At 46.9% G+C, this 7,500-nt stretch overlaps 17 non-coding genes and 7 pseudogenes across 17 annotated transcripts; all 24 read left to right on the top strand.

The window, feature by feature from the left end:
- Positions 1 to 429: 429 nt before the first annotated feature.
- On the top strand, positions 430 to 548 carry LOC138461645 (5S ribosomal RNA). The gene has a single exon (XR_011264255.1). It is a non-coding gene; the product is annotated as a 5S ribosomal RNA (ribosomal RNA).
- A 106-nt stretch (positions 549 to 654) lies between these two features.
- Positions 655 to 773, top strand: LOC138457201 (5S ribosomal RNA). The gene has a single exon (XR_011262201.1). It is a non-coding gene; the product is annotated as a 5S ribosomal RNA (ribosomal RNA).
- A 106-nt stretch (positions 774 to 879) lies between these two features.
- Positions 880 to 998, top strand: LOC138461060 (5S ribosomal RNA). The gene has a single exon (XR_011263702.1). It is a non-coding gene; the product is annotated as a 5S ribosomal RNA (ribosomal RNA).
- A 106-nt stretch (positions 999 to 1,104) lies between these two features.
- Positions 1,105 to 1,213, top strand: LOC138459155 (5S ribosomal RNA; annotated as a pseudogene).
- Positions 1,214 to 1,676: 463 nt separating this feature from the next.
- On the top strand, positions 1,677 to 1,795 carry LOC138461644 (5S ribosomal RNA). The gene has a single exon (XR_011264254.1). It is a non-coding gene; the product is annotated as a 5S ribosomal RNA (ribosomal RNA).
- Positions 1,796 to 1,901: 106 nt separating this feature from the next.
- On the top strand, positions 1,902 to 2,020 carry LOC138457189 (5S ribosomal RNA). Its single transcript, XR_011262200.1, has one exon. It is a non-coding gene; the product is annotated as a 5S ribosomal RNA (ribosomal RNA).
- A 106-nt stretch (positions 2,021 to 2,126) lies between these two features.
- LOC138461047 (5S ribosomal RNA) lies at positions 2,127 to 2,245 on the top strand. Its single transcript, XR_011263690.1, has one exon. It is a non-coding gene; the product is annotated as a 5S ribosomal RNA (ribosomal RNA).
- Positions 2,246 to 2,350: 105 nt separating this feature from the next.
- On the top strand, positions 2,351 to 2,459 carry LOC138457459 (5S ribosomal RNA; annotated as a pseudogene).
- Positions 2,460 to 2,565: 106 nt separating this feature from the next.
- Positions 2,566 to 2,684, top strand: LOC138463021 (5S ribosomal RNA). Its single transcript, XR_011265608.1, has one exon. It is a non-coding gene; the product is annotated as a 5S ribosomal RNA (ribosomal RNA).
- A 106-nt stretch (positions 2,685 to 2,790) lies between these two features.
- Positions 2,791 to 2,909, top strand: LOC138460654 (5S ribosomal RNA). Its single transcript, XR_011263327.1, has one exon. It is a non-coding gene; the product is annotated as a 5S ribosomal RNA (ribosomal RNA).
- A 106-nt stretch (positions 2,910 to 3,015) lies between these two features.
- LOC138458435 (5S ribosomal RNA) lies at positions 3,016 to 3,124 on the top strand (annotated as a pseudogene).
- Positions 3,125 to 3,587: 463 nt separating this feature from the next.
- Positions 3,588 to 3,706, top strand: LOC138463935 (5S ribosomal RNA). Its single transcript, XR_011266518.1, has one exon. It is a non-coding gene; the product is annotated as a 5S ribosomal RNA (ribosomal RNA).
- A 106-nt stretch (positions 3,707 to 3,812) lies between these two features.
- On the top strand, positions 3,813 to 3,921 carry LOC138459153 (5S ribosomal RNA; annotated as a pseudogene).
- Positions 3,922 to 4,384: 463 nt separating this feature from the next.
- On the top strand, positions 4,385 to 4,503 carry LOC138463934 (5S ribosomal RNA). The gene has a single exon (XR_011266517.1). It is a non-coding gene; the product is annotated as a 5S ribosomal RNA (ribosomal RNA).
- A 106-nt stretch (positions 4,504 to 4,609) lies between these two features.
- On the top strand, positions 4,610 to 4,728 carry LOC138464341 (5S ribosomal RNA). Its single transcript, XR_011266921.1, has one exon. It is a non-coding gene; the product is annotated as a 5S ribosomal RNA (ribosomal RNA).
- A 106-nt stretch (positions 4,729 to 4,834) lies between these two features.
- Positions 4,835 to 4,953, top strand: LOC138463151 (5S ribosomal RNA). Its single transcript, XR_011265736.1, has one exon. It is a non-coding gene; the product is annotated as a 5S ribosomal RNA (ribosomal RNA).
- Positions 4,954 to 5,059: 106 nt separating this feature from the next.
- On the top strand, positions 5,060 to 5,168 carry LOC138457883 (5S ribosomal RNA; annotated as a pseudogene).
- A 106-nt stretch (positions 5,169 to 5,274) lies between these two features.
- Positions 5,275 to 5,393, top strand: LOC138460653 (5S ribosomal RNA). Its single transcript, XR_011263326.1, has one exon. It is a non-coding gene; the product is annotated as a 5S ribosomal RNA (ribosomal RNA).
- Positions 5,394 to 5,499: 106 nt separating this feature from the next.
- Positions 5,500 to 5,608, top strand: LOC138459126 (5S ribosomal RNA; annotated as a pseudogene).
- Positions 5,609 to 6,071: 463 nt separating this feature from the next.
- LOC138461643 (5S ribosomal RNA) lies at positions 6,072 to 6,190 on the top strand. Its single transcript, XR_011264253.1, has one exon. It is a non-coding gene; the product is annotated as a 5S ribosomal RNA (ribosomal RNA).
- Positions 6,191 to 6,296: 106 nt separating this feature from the next.
- Positions 6,297 to 6,415, top strand: LOC138457177 (5S ribosomal RNA). The gene has a single exon (XR_011262198.1). It is a non-coding gene; the product is annotated as a 5S ribosomal RNA (ribosomal RNA).
- Positions 6,416 to 6,521: 106 nt separating this feature from the next.
- LOC138459125 (5S ribosomal RNA) lies at positions 6,522 to 6,630 on the top strand (annotated as a pseudogene).
- A 463-nt stretch (positions 6,631 to 7,093) lies between these two features.
- LOC138461642 (5S ribosomal RNA) lies at positions 7,094 to 7,212 on the top strand. Its single transcript, XR_011264252.1, has one exon. It is a non-coding gene; the product is annotated as a 5S ribosomal RNA (ribosomal RNA).
- A 106-nt stretch (positions 7,213 to 7,318) lies between these two features.
- LOC138457165 (5S ribosomal RNA) lies at positions 7,319 to 7,437 on the top strand. The gene has a single exon (XR_011262196.1). It is a non-coding gene; the product is annotated as a 5S ribosomal RNA (ribosomal RNA).
- Positions 7,438 to 7,500: the final 63 nt, after the last annotated feature.

Below are 7,500 nucleotides of genomic sequence, written 5' to 3'. Positions count from 1 at the left end.
CTCAATTATTTTTCAAATTTGGTATGTTTCCAAAATAATTGTATCCCGTTTTATAGCGGAAATGTTGGACAACATCATGAGGGCTGGAGCTACCTTTTTACATAGAATTAGCATACAGGTAGTGTGTTCATGGGTAATAAATCGACTTTCACATGTAATGCAGTACAGAGAATATTGAGTCCTTCAAGAGGCATGAAAGAAAACCATTATTGTGTTGATTGTTCTCTCCACCTCCCTGCAACAGACACAGGATGGATGAATTAAAGTTATCCTACCAGACATAGGAGTCCTGAATGGGCCCACCAGTCTTATATATCTCGCCTGATCGAGCCTGATCGAGCGATGAGCGTGGTATCATGTTGCAAGTGGCTGCATGGCTTAGCTTACTAAATGCAAATGCATAAGAGTAATATTCTTAGCATTCCTAGAGCCTACGGCCACACCACACTGAATGCACCCGATCTCGTCTGATCTCGGAAGTTAAGCAGTGTCAGGCCTAGTTAGTACCTGGATGGGAGACCGCCTGGGAATACCAGGTGCTGTAGGCTTTTTTGTGCTCCAAGTTCAGGAAGTGAGCCCTTTCTCAATTGCCTTTTAAAACTGCAAGGTCTAGCCGACTAGATGCTTAAAAGTACAACACTCACTAGGCCCAGAGCCTACGGCCACACCACACTGAATGCGCCTGATCTCGTCTGATCTCAGAAGCTAAGCAGTGTCGGGCCTAGTTAGTACCTGGATGGGAGACCGCCTGGGAATACCAGGTGCTGTAGGCTTTTTTGTACTCCAAGTTCAGGAAGTGAGCCATTTCTCAATTGCCTTTCAAAACTGCAAGGTCTAGCCGACTAGATGCTTAAAAGTACTAAACTCACTAGGCCCAGAGCCTACGGCCACACCACACTGAATGCGCCCGATCTCGTCTGATCTCGGAAGCTAAGCAGTGTCGGGCCTAGTTAGTACCTGGATGGGAGACCACCTGGGAATACCAGGTGCTGTAGGCTTTTTTGTGCTCCAAGTTCAGGAAGTGAGCCATTTCACAATTGCCTTTCAAAACTGCAAGGTCTAGCCGACTAGATGCTTAAAAGTACAAAACTCACTAGGCCCAGAGCCTACGGCCACACCACACTGAATGTGCCCGATCTCGGAAGCTAAGCAGGGTCAGGCCTAGTTAGTACCTGGATGGGAGACTGCCTGGGAATACCAGGTGCTGTAGGCTTTTTTGTGCTCCATGATTAGTAATTGCGCAACTTCTCAATTATTTTTCAAATTTGGTATGTTTCCAAAATAATTGTATCCCGTTTTATAGCGGAAGTGTTGGACAACATCATGAGGGCTGGAGCTACCTTTTTACATAGAATTAGCATACAGGTAGTGTGTTCATGGGTAATAAATCGACTTTCACATGTAATGCAATACAGAGAATATTGAGTCCTTCAAGAGGCATGAAAGAAAACCATTATTGTGTTGATTGTTCTCTCCACCTCCCTGCAACAGACACAGGATGGATGAATTAAAGTTATCCTACCAGACATAGGAGTCCTGAATGGGCCCACCAGTCTTATATATCTCGCCTGATCGAGCCTGATCGAGCGATGAGCGTGGTATCATGTTGCAAGTGGCTGCATGGCTTAGCTTACTAAATGCAAATGCATAAGAGTAATATTCTTAGCATTCCTAGAGCCTACGGCCACACCACACTGAATGCACCCGATCTCGTCTGATCTCGGAAGTTAAGCAGTGTCAGGCCTAGTTAGTACCTGGATGGGAGACCGCCTGGGAATACCAGGTGCTGTAGGCTTTTTTGTGCTCCAAGTTCAGGAAGTGAGCCCTTTCTCAATTGCCTTTTAAAACTGCAAGGTCTAGCCGACTAGATGCTTAAAAGTACAACACTCACTAGGCCCAGAGCCTACGGCCACACCACACTGAATGCGCCTGATCTCGTCTGATCTCAGAAGCTAAGCAGTGTCGGGCCTAGTTAGTACCTGGATGGGAGACCGCCTGGGAATACCAGGTGCTGTAGGCTTTTTTGTACTCCAAGTTCAGGAAGTGAGCCATTTCTCAATTGCCTTTCAAAACTGCAAGGTCTAGCCGACTAGATGCTTAAAAGTACAAAACTCACTAGGCCCAGAGCCTACGGCCACACCACACTGAATGCGCCCGATCTCGTCTGATCTCGGAAGCTAAGCAGTGTCGGGCCTAGTTAGTACCTGGATGGGAGACCACCTGGGAATACCAGGTGCTGTAGGCTTTTTTGTGCTCCAAGTTCAGGAAGTGAGCCATTTCACAATTGCCTTTCAAAACTGCAAGGTCTAGCCGACTAGATGCTTAAAAGTACAAACTCACTAGGCCCAGAGCCTACGGCCACACCACACTGAATGCGCCCGATCTTGGAAGCTAAGCAGGGTCGGGCCTAGTTAGTACCTGGATGGGAGACCGCCTGGGAATACCAGGTGCTGTAGGCTTTTTTGTGCTCCAAGTTCAGGAAGTGAGCCATTTCTCAATTGCCTTTCAAAATTGCAAGGTCTAGCTGACTAGATGCTTAAAAGTACAAAACTCACTAGGCCCAGAGCCTACGGCCACACCACACTGATTGCGCCCGATCTCGTCTGATCTCGGAAGCTAAGCAGTGTCGGGCCTCGTTAGTACCTGGATGGGAGACCGCCTGGGAATACCAGGTGCTGTAGGCTTTTTTGTGCTCCAAGTTCAGGAAGTGAGCCATTTCTCAATTGCCTTTCAAAACTGCAAGGTCTAGCTGACTAGATGCTTAAAAGTACAAAACTCACTAGGCCCAGAGCCTACGGCCACACCACACTGATTGCGCCCGATCTCGTCTGATCTCGGAAGCTAAGCAGTGTCGGGCCTAGTTAGTACCTGGATGGGAGACCACCTGGGAATACCAGGTGCTGTAGGCTTTTTTGTGCTCCAAGTTCAGGAAGTGAGCCATTTCACAATTGCCTTTCAAAACTGCAAGGTCTAGCCGACTAGATGCTTAAAAGTACAAAACTCACTAGGCCCAGAGCCTACGGCCACACCACACTGAATGCGCCCGATCTCGGAAGCTAAGCAGGGTCAGGCCTAGTTAGTACCTGGATGGGAGACTGCCTGGGAATACCAGGTGCTGTAGGCTTTTTTGTGCTCCATGATTAGTAATTGCGCAACTTCTCAATTATTTTTCAAATTTGGTATGTTTCCAAAATAATTGTATCCCGTTTTATAGCGGAAATGTTGGACAACATCATGAGGGCTGGAGCTACCTTTTTACATAGAATTAGCATACAGGTAGTGTGTTCATGGGTAATAAATCGACTTTCACATGTAATGCAGTACAGAGAATATTGAGTCCTTCAAGAGGCATGAAAGAAAACCATTATTGTGTTGATTGTTCTCTCCACCTCCCTGCAACAGACACAGGATGGATGAATTAAAGTTATCCTACCAGACATAGGAGTCCTGAATGGGCCCACCAGTCTTATATATCTCGCCTGATCGAGCCTGATCGAGCGATGAGCGTGGTATCATGTTGCAAGTGGCTGCATGGCTTAGCTTACTAAATGCAAATGCATAAGAGTAATATTCTTAGCATTCCTAGAGCCTACGGCCACACCACACTGAATGCACCCGATCTCGACTGATCTCGGAAGTTAAGCAGTGTCAGGCCTAGTTAGTACCTGGATGGGAGACCGCCTGGGAATACCAGGTGCTGTAGGCTTTTTTGTGCTCCAAGTTCAGGAAGTGAGCCCTTTCTCAATTGCCTTTTAAAACTGCAAGGTCTAGCCGACTAGATGCTTAAAAGTACAAAACTCACTAGGCCCAGAGCCTACGGCCACACCACACTGAATGTGCCCGATCTCGGAAGCTAAGCAGGGTCAGGCCTAGTTAGTACCTGGATGGGAGACTGCCTGGGAATACCAGGTGCTGTAGGCTTTTTTGTGCTCCATGATTAGTAATTGCGCAACTTCTCAATTATTTTTCAAATTTGGTATGTTTCCAAAATAATTGTATCCCGTTTTATAGCGGAAATGTTGGACAACATCATGAGGGCTGGAGCTACCTTTTTACATAGAATTAGCATACAGGTAGTGTGTTCATGGGTAATAAATCGACTTTCACATGTAATGCAGTACAGAGAATATTGAGTCCTTCAAGAGGCATGAAAGAAAACCATTATTGTGTTGATTGTTCTCTCCACCTCCCTGCAACAGACACAGGATGGATGAATTAAAGTTATCCTACCAGACATAGGAGTCCTGAATGGGCCCACCAGTCTTATATATCTCGCCTGATCGAGCCTGATCGAGCGATGAGCGTGGTATCATGTTGCAAGTGGCTGCATGGCTTAGCTTACTAAATGCAAATGCATAAGAGTAATATTCTTAGCATTCCTAGAGCCTACGGCCACACCACACTGAATGCACCCGATCTCGACTGATCTCGGAAGTTAAGCAGTGTCAGGCCTAGTTAGTACCTGGATGGGAGACCGCCTGGGAATACCAGGTGCTGTAGGCTTTTTTGTGCTCCAAGTTCAGGAAGTGAGCCCTTTCTCAATTGCCTTTTAAAACTGCAAGGTCTAGCCGACTAGATGCTTAAAAGTACAAAACTCAGTAGGCCCAGAGCCTACGGCCACACCACACTGAATGTGCCTGATCTCGTCTGATCTCAGAAGCTAAGCAGTGTCGGGCCTAGTTAGTACCTGGATGGAAGACCGCCTGGGAATACCAGGTGCTGTAGGCTTTTTTGTACTCCAAGTTCAGGAAGTGAGCCATTTCTCAATTGCCTTTCAAAACTGCAAGGTCTAGCCGACTAGATGCTTAAAAGTACAAAACTCACAAGAACCAGAGCCTACGGCCACACCACACTGAATGCGCCCGATCTCGTCTGATCTCGGAAGCTAAGCAGTGTCGGGCCTCGTTAGTACCTGAATGGGAGACCGCCTGGGAATACCAGGTGCTGTAGGCTTTTTTGTGCTCCAAGTTCAGGAAGTGAGCCATTTCTCAATTGCCTTTCAAAATTGCAAGGTCTAGCTGACTAGATGCTTAAAAGTACAAAACTCACTAGGCCCAGAGCCTACGGCCACACCACACTGATTGCGCCCGATCTCGGAAGCTAAGCAGTGTCAGGCCTCGTTAGTACCTGGATGGGAGACCGCCTGGGAATACCAGGTGCTGTAGGCTTTTTTGTGCTCCAAGTTCAGGAAGTGAGCCATTTCTCAATTGCCTTTCAAAACTGCAAGGTCTAGCTGACTAGATGCTTAAAAGTACAAAACTCACTAGGCCCAGAGCCTACGGCCACACCACACTGATTGCGCCCGATCTCGTCTGATCTCGGAAGCTAAGCAGTGTCGGGCCTAGTTAGTACCTGGATGGGAGACCACCTGGGAATACCAGGTGCTGTAGGCTTTTTTGTGCTCCAAGTTCAGGAAGTGAGCCATTTCACAATTGCCTTTCAAAACTGCAAGGTCTAGCCGACTAGATGCTTAAAAGTACAAAACTCACTAGGCCCAGAGCCTACGGCCACACCACACTGAATGTGCCCGATCTCGGAAGCTAAGCAGAGTCAGGCCTAGTTAGTACCTGGATGGGAGACTGCCTGGGAATACCAGGTGCTGTAGGCTTTTTTGTGCTCCATGATTAGTAATTGCGCAACTTCTCAATTATTTTTCAAATTTGGTATGTTTCCAAAATAATTGTATCCCGTTTTATAGCGGAAATGTTGGACAACATCATGAGGGCTGGAGCTACCTTTTTACATAGAATTAGCATACAGGTAGTGTGTTCATGGGTAATAAATCGACTTTCACATGTAATGCAGTACAGAGAATATTGAGTCCTTCAAGAGGCATGAAAGAAAACCATTATTGTGTTGATTGTTCTCTCCACCTCCCTGCAACAGACACAGGATGGATGAATTAAAGTTATCCTACCAGACATAGGAGTCCTGAATGGGCCCACCAGTCTTATATATCTCGCCTGATCGAGCCTGATCGAGCGATGAGCGTGGTATCATGTTGCAAGTGGCTGCATGGCTTAGCTTACTAAATGCAAATGCATAAGAGTAATATTCTTAGCATTCCTAGAGCCTACGGCCACACCACACTGAATGCACCCGATCTCGTCTGATCTCGGAAGTTAAGCAGTGTCAGGCCTAGTTAGTACCTGGATGGGAGACCGCCTGGGAATACCAGGTGCTGTAGGCTTTTTTGTGCTCCAAGTTCAGGAAGTGAGCCCTTTCTCAATTGCCTTTTAAAACTGCAAGGTCTAGCCGACTAGATGCTTAAAAGTACAACACTCACTAGGCCCAGAGCCTACGGCCACACCACACTGAATGCGCCTGATCTCGTCTGATCTCAGAAGCTAAGCAGTGTCGGGCCTAGTTAGTACCTGGATGGGAGACCGCCTGGGAATACCAGGTGCTGTAGGCTTTTTTGTACTCCAAGTTCAGGAAGTGAGCCATTTCTCAATTGCCTTTCAAAACTGCAAGGTCTAGCCGACTAGATGCTTAAAAGTACAAAACTCACTAGGCCCAGAGCCTACGGCCACACCACACTGAATGTGCCCGATCTCGGAAGCTAAGCAGAGTCAGGCCTAGTTAGTACCTGGATGGGAGACTGCCTGGGAATACCAGGTGCTGTAGGCTTTTTTGTGCTCCATGATTAGTAATTGCGCAACTTCTCAATTATTTTTCAAATTTGGTATGTTTCCAAAATAATTGTATCCCGTTTTATAGCGGAAATGTTGGACAACATCATGAGGGCTGGAGCTACCTTTTTACATAGAATTAGCATACAGGTAGTGTGTTCATGGGTAATAAATCGACTTTCACATGTAATGCAGTACAGAGAATATTGAGTCCTTCAAGAGGCATGAAAGAAAACCATTATTGTGTTGATTGTTCTCTCCACCTCCCTGCAACAGACACAGGATGGATGAATTAAAGTTATCCTACCAGACATAGGAGTCCTGAATGGGCCCACCAGTCTTATATATCTCGCCTGATCGAGCCTGATCGAGCGATGAGCGTGGTATCATGTTGCAAGTGGCTGCATGGCTTAGCTTACTAAATGCAAATGCATAAGAGTAATATTCTTAGCATTCCTAGAGCCTACGGCCACACCACACTGAATGCACCCGATCTCGTCTGATCTCGGAAGTTAAGCAGTGTCAGGCCTAGTTAGTACCTGGATGGGAGACCGCCTGGGAATACCAGGTGCTGTAGGCTTTTTTGTGCTCCAAGTTCAGGAAGTGAGCCCTTTCTCAATTGCCTTTTAAAACTGCAAGGTCTAGCCGACTAGATGCTTAAAAGTACAACACTCACTAGGCCCAGAGCCTACGGCCACACCACACTGAATGCGCCTGATCTCGTCTGATCTCAGAAGCTAAGCAGTGTCGGGCCTAGTTAGTACCTGGATGGGAGACCGCCTGGGAATACCAGGTGCTGTAGGCTTTTTTGTACTCCAAGTTCAGGAAGTGAGCCATTTCTCAATTGCCTTTCAAAACTGCAAGGTCT

The sequence above is a fragment of the Ambystoma mexicanum genome, chromosome 4p, assembly GCF_040938575.1.
Source record: "Ambystoma mexicanum isolate Mex_15411 chromosome 4p, UKY_AmexF1_1, whole genome shotgun sequence".
Taxonomy (NCBI): Eukaryota; Metazoa; Chordata; class Amphibia; order Caudata; family Ambystomatidae; genus Ambystoma; species Ambystoma mexicanum.
Note: the sequence above shows the minus strand (reverse complement) of the source record. Positions and strands in the feature narration are given on the sequence as shown.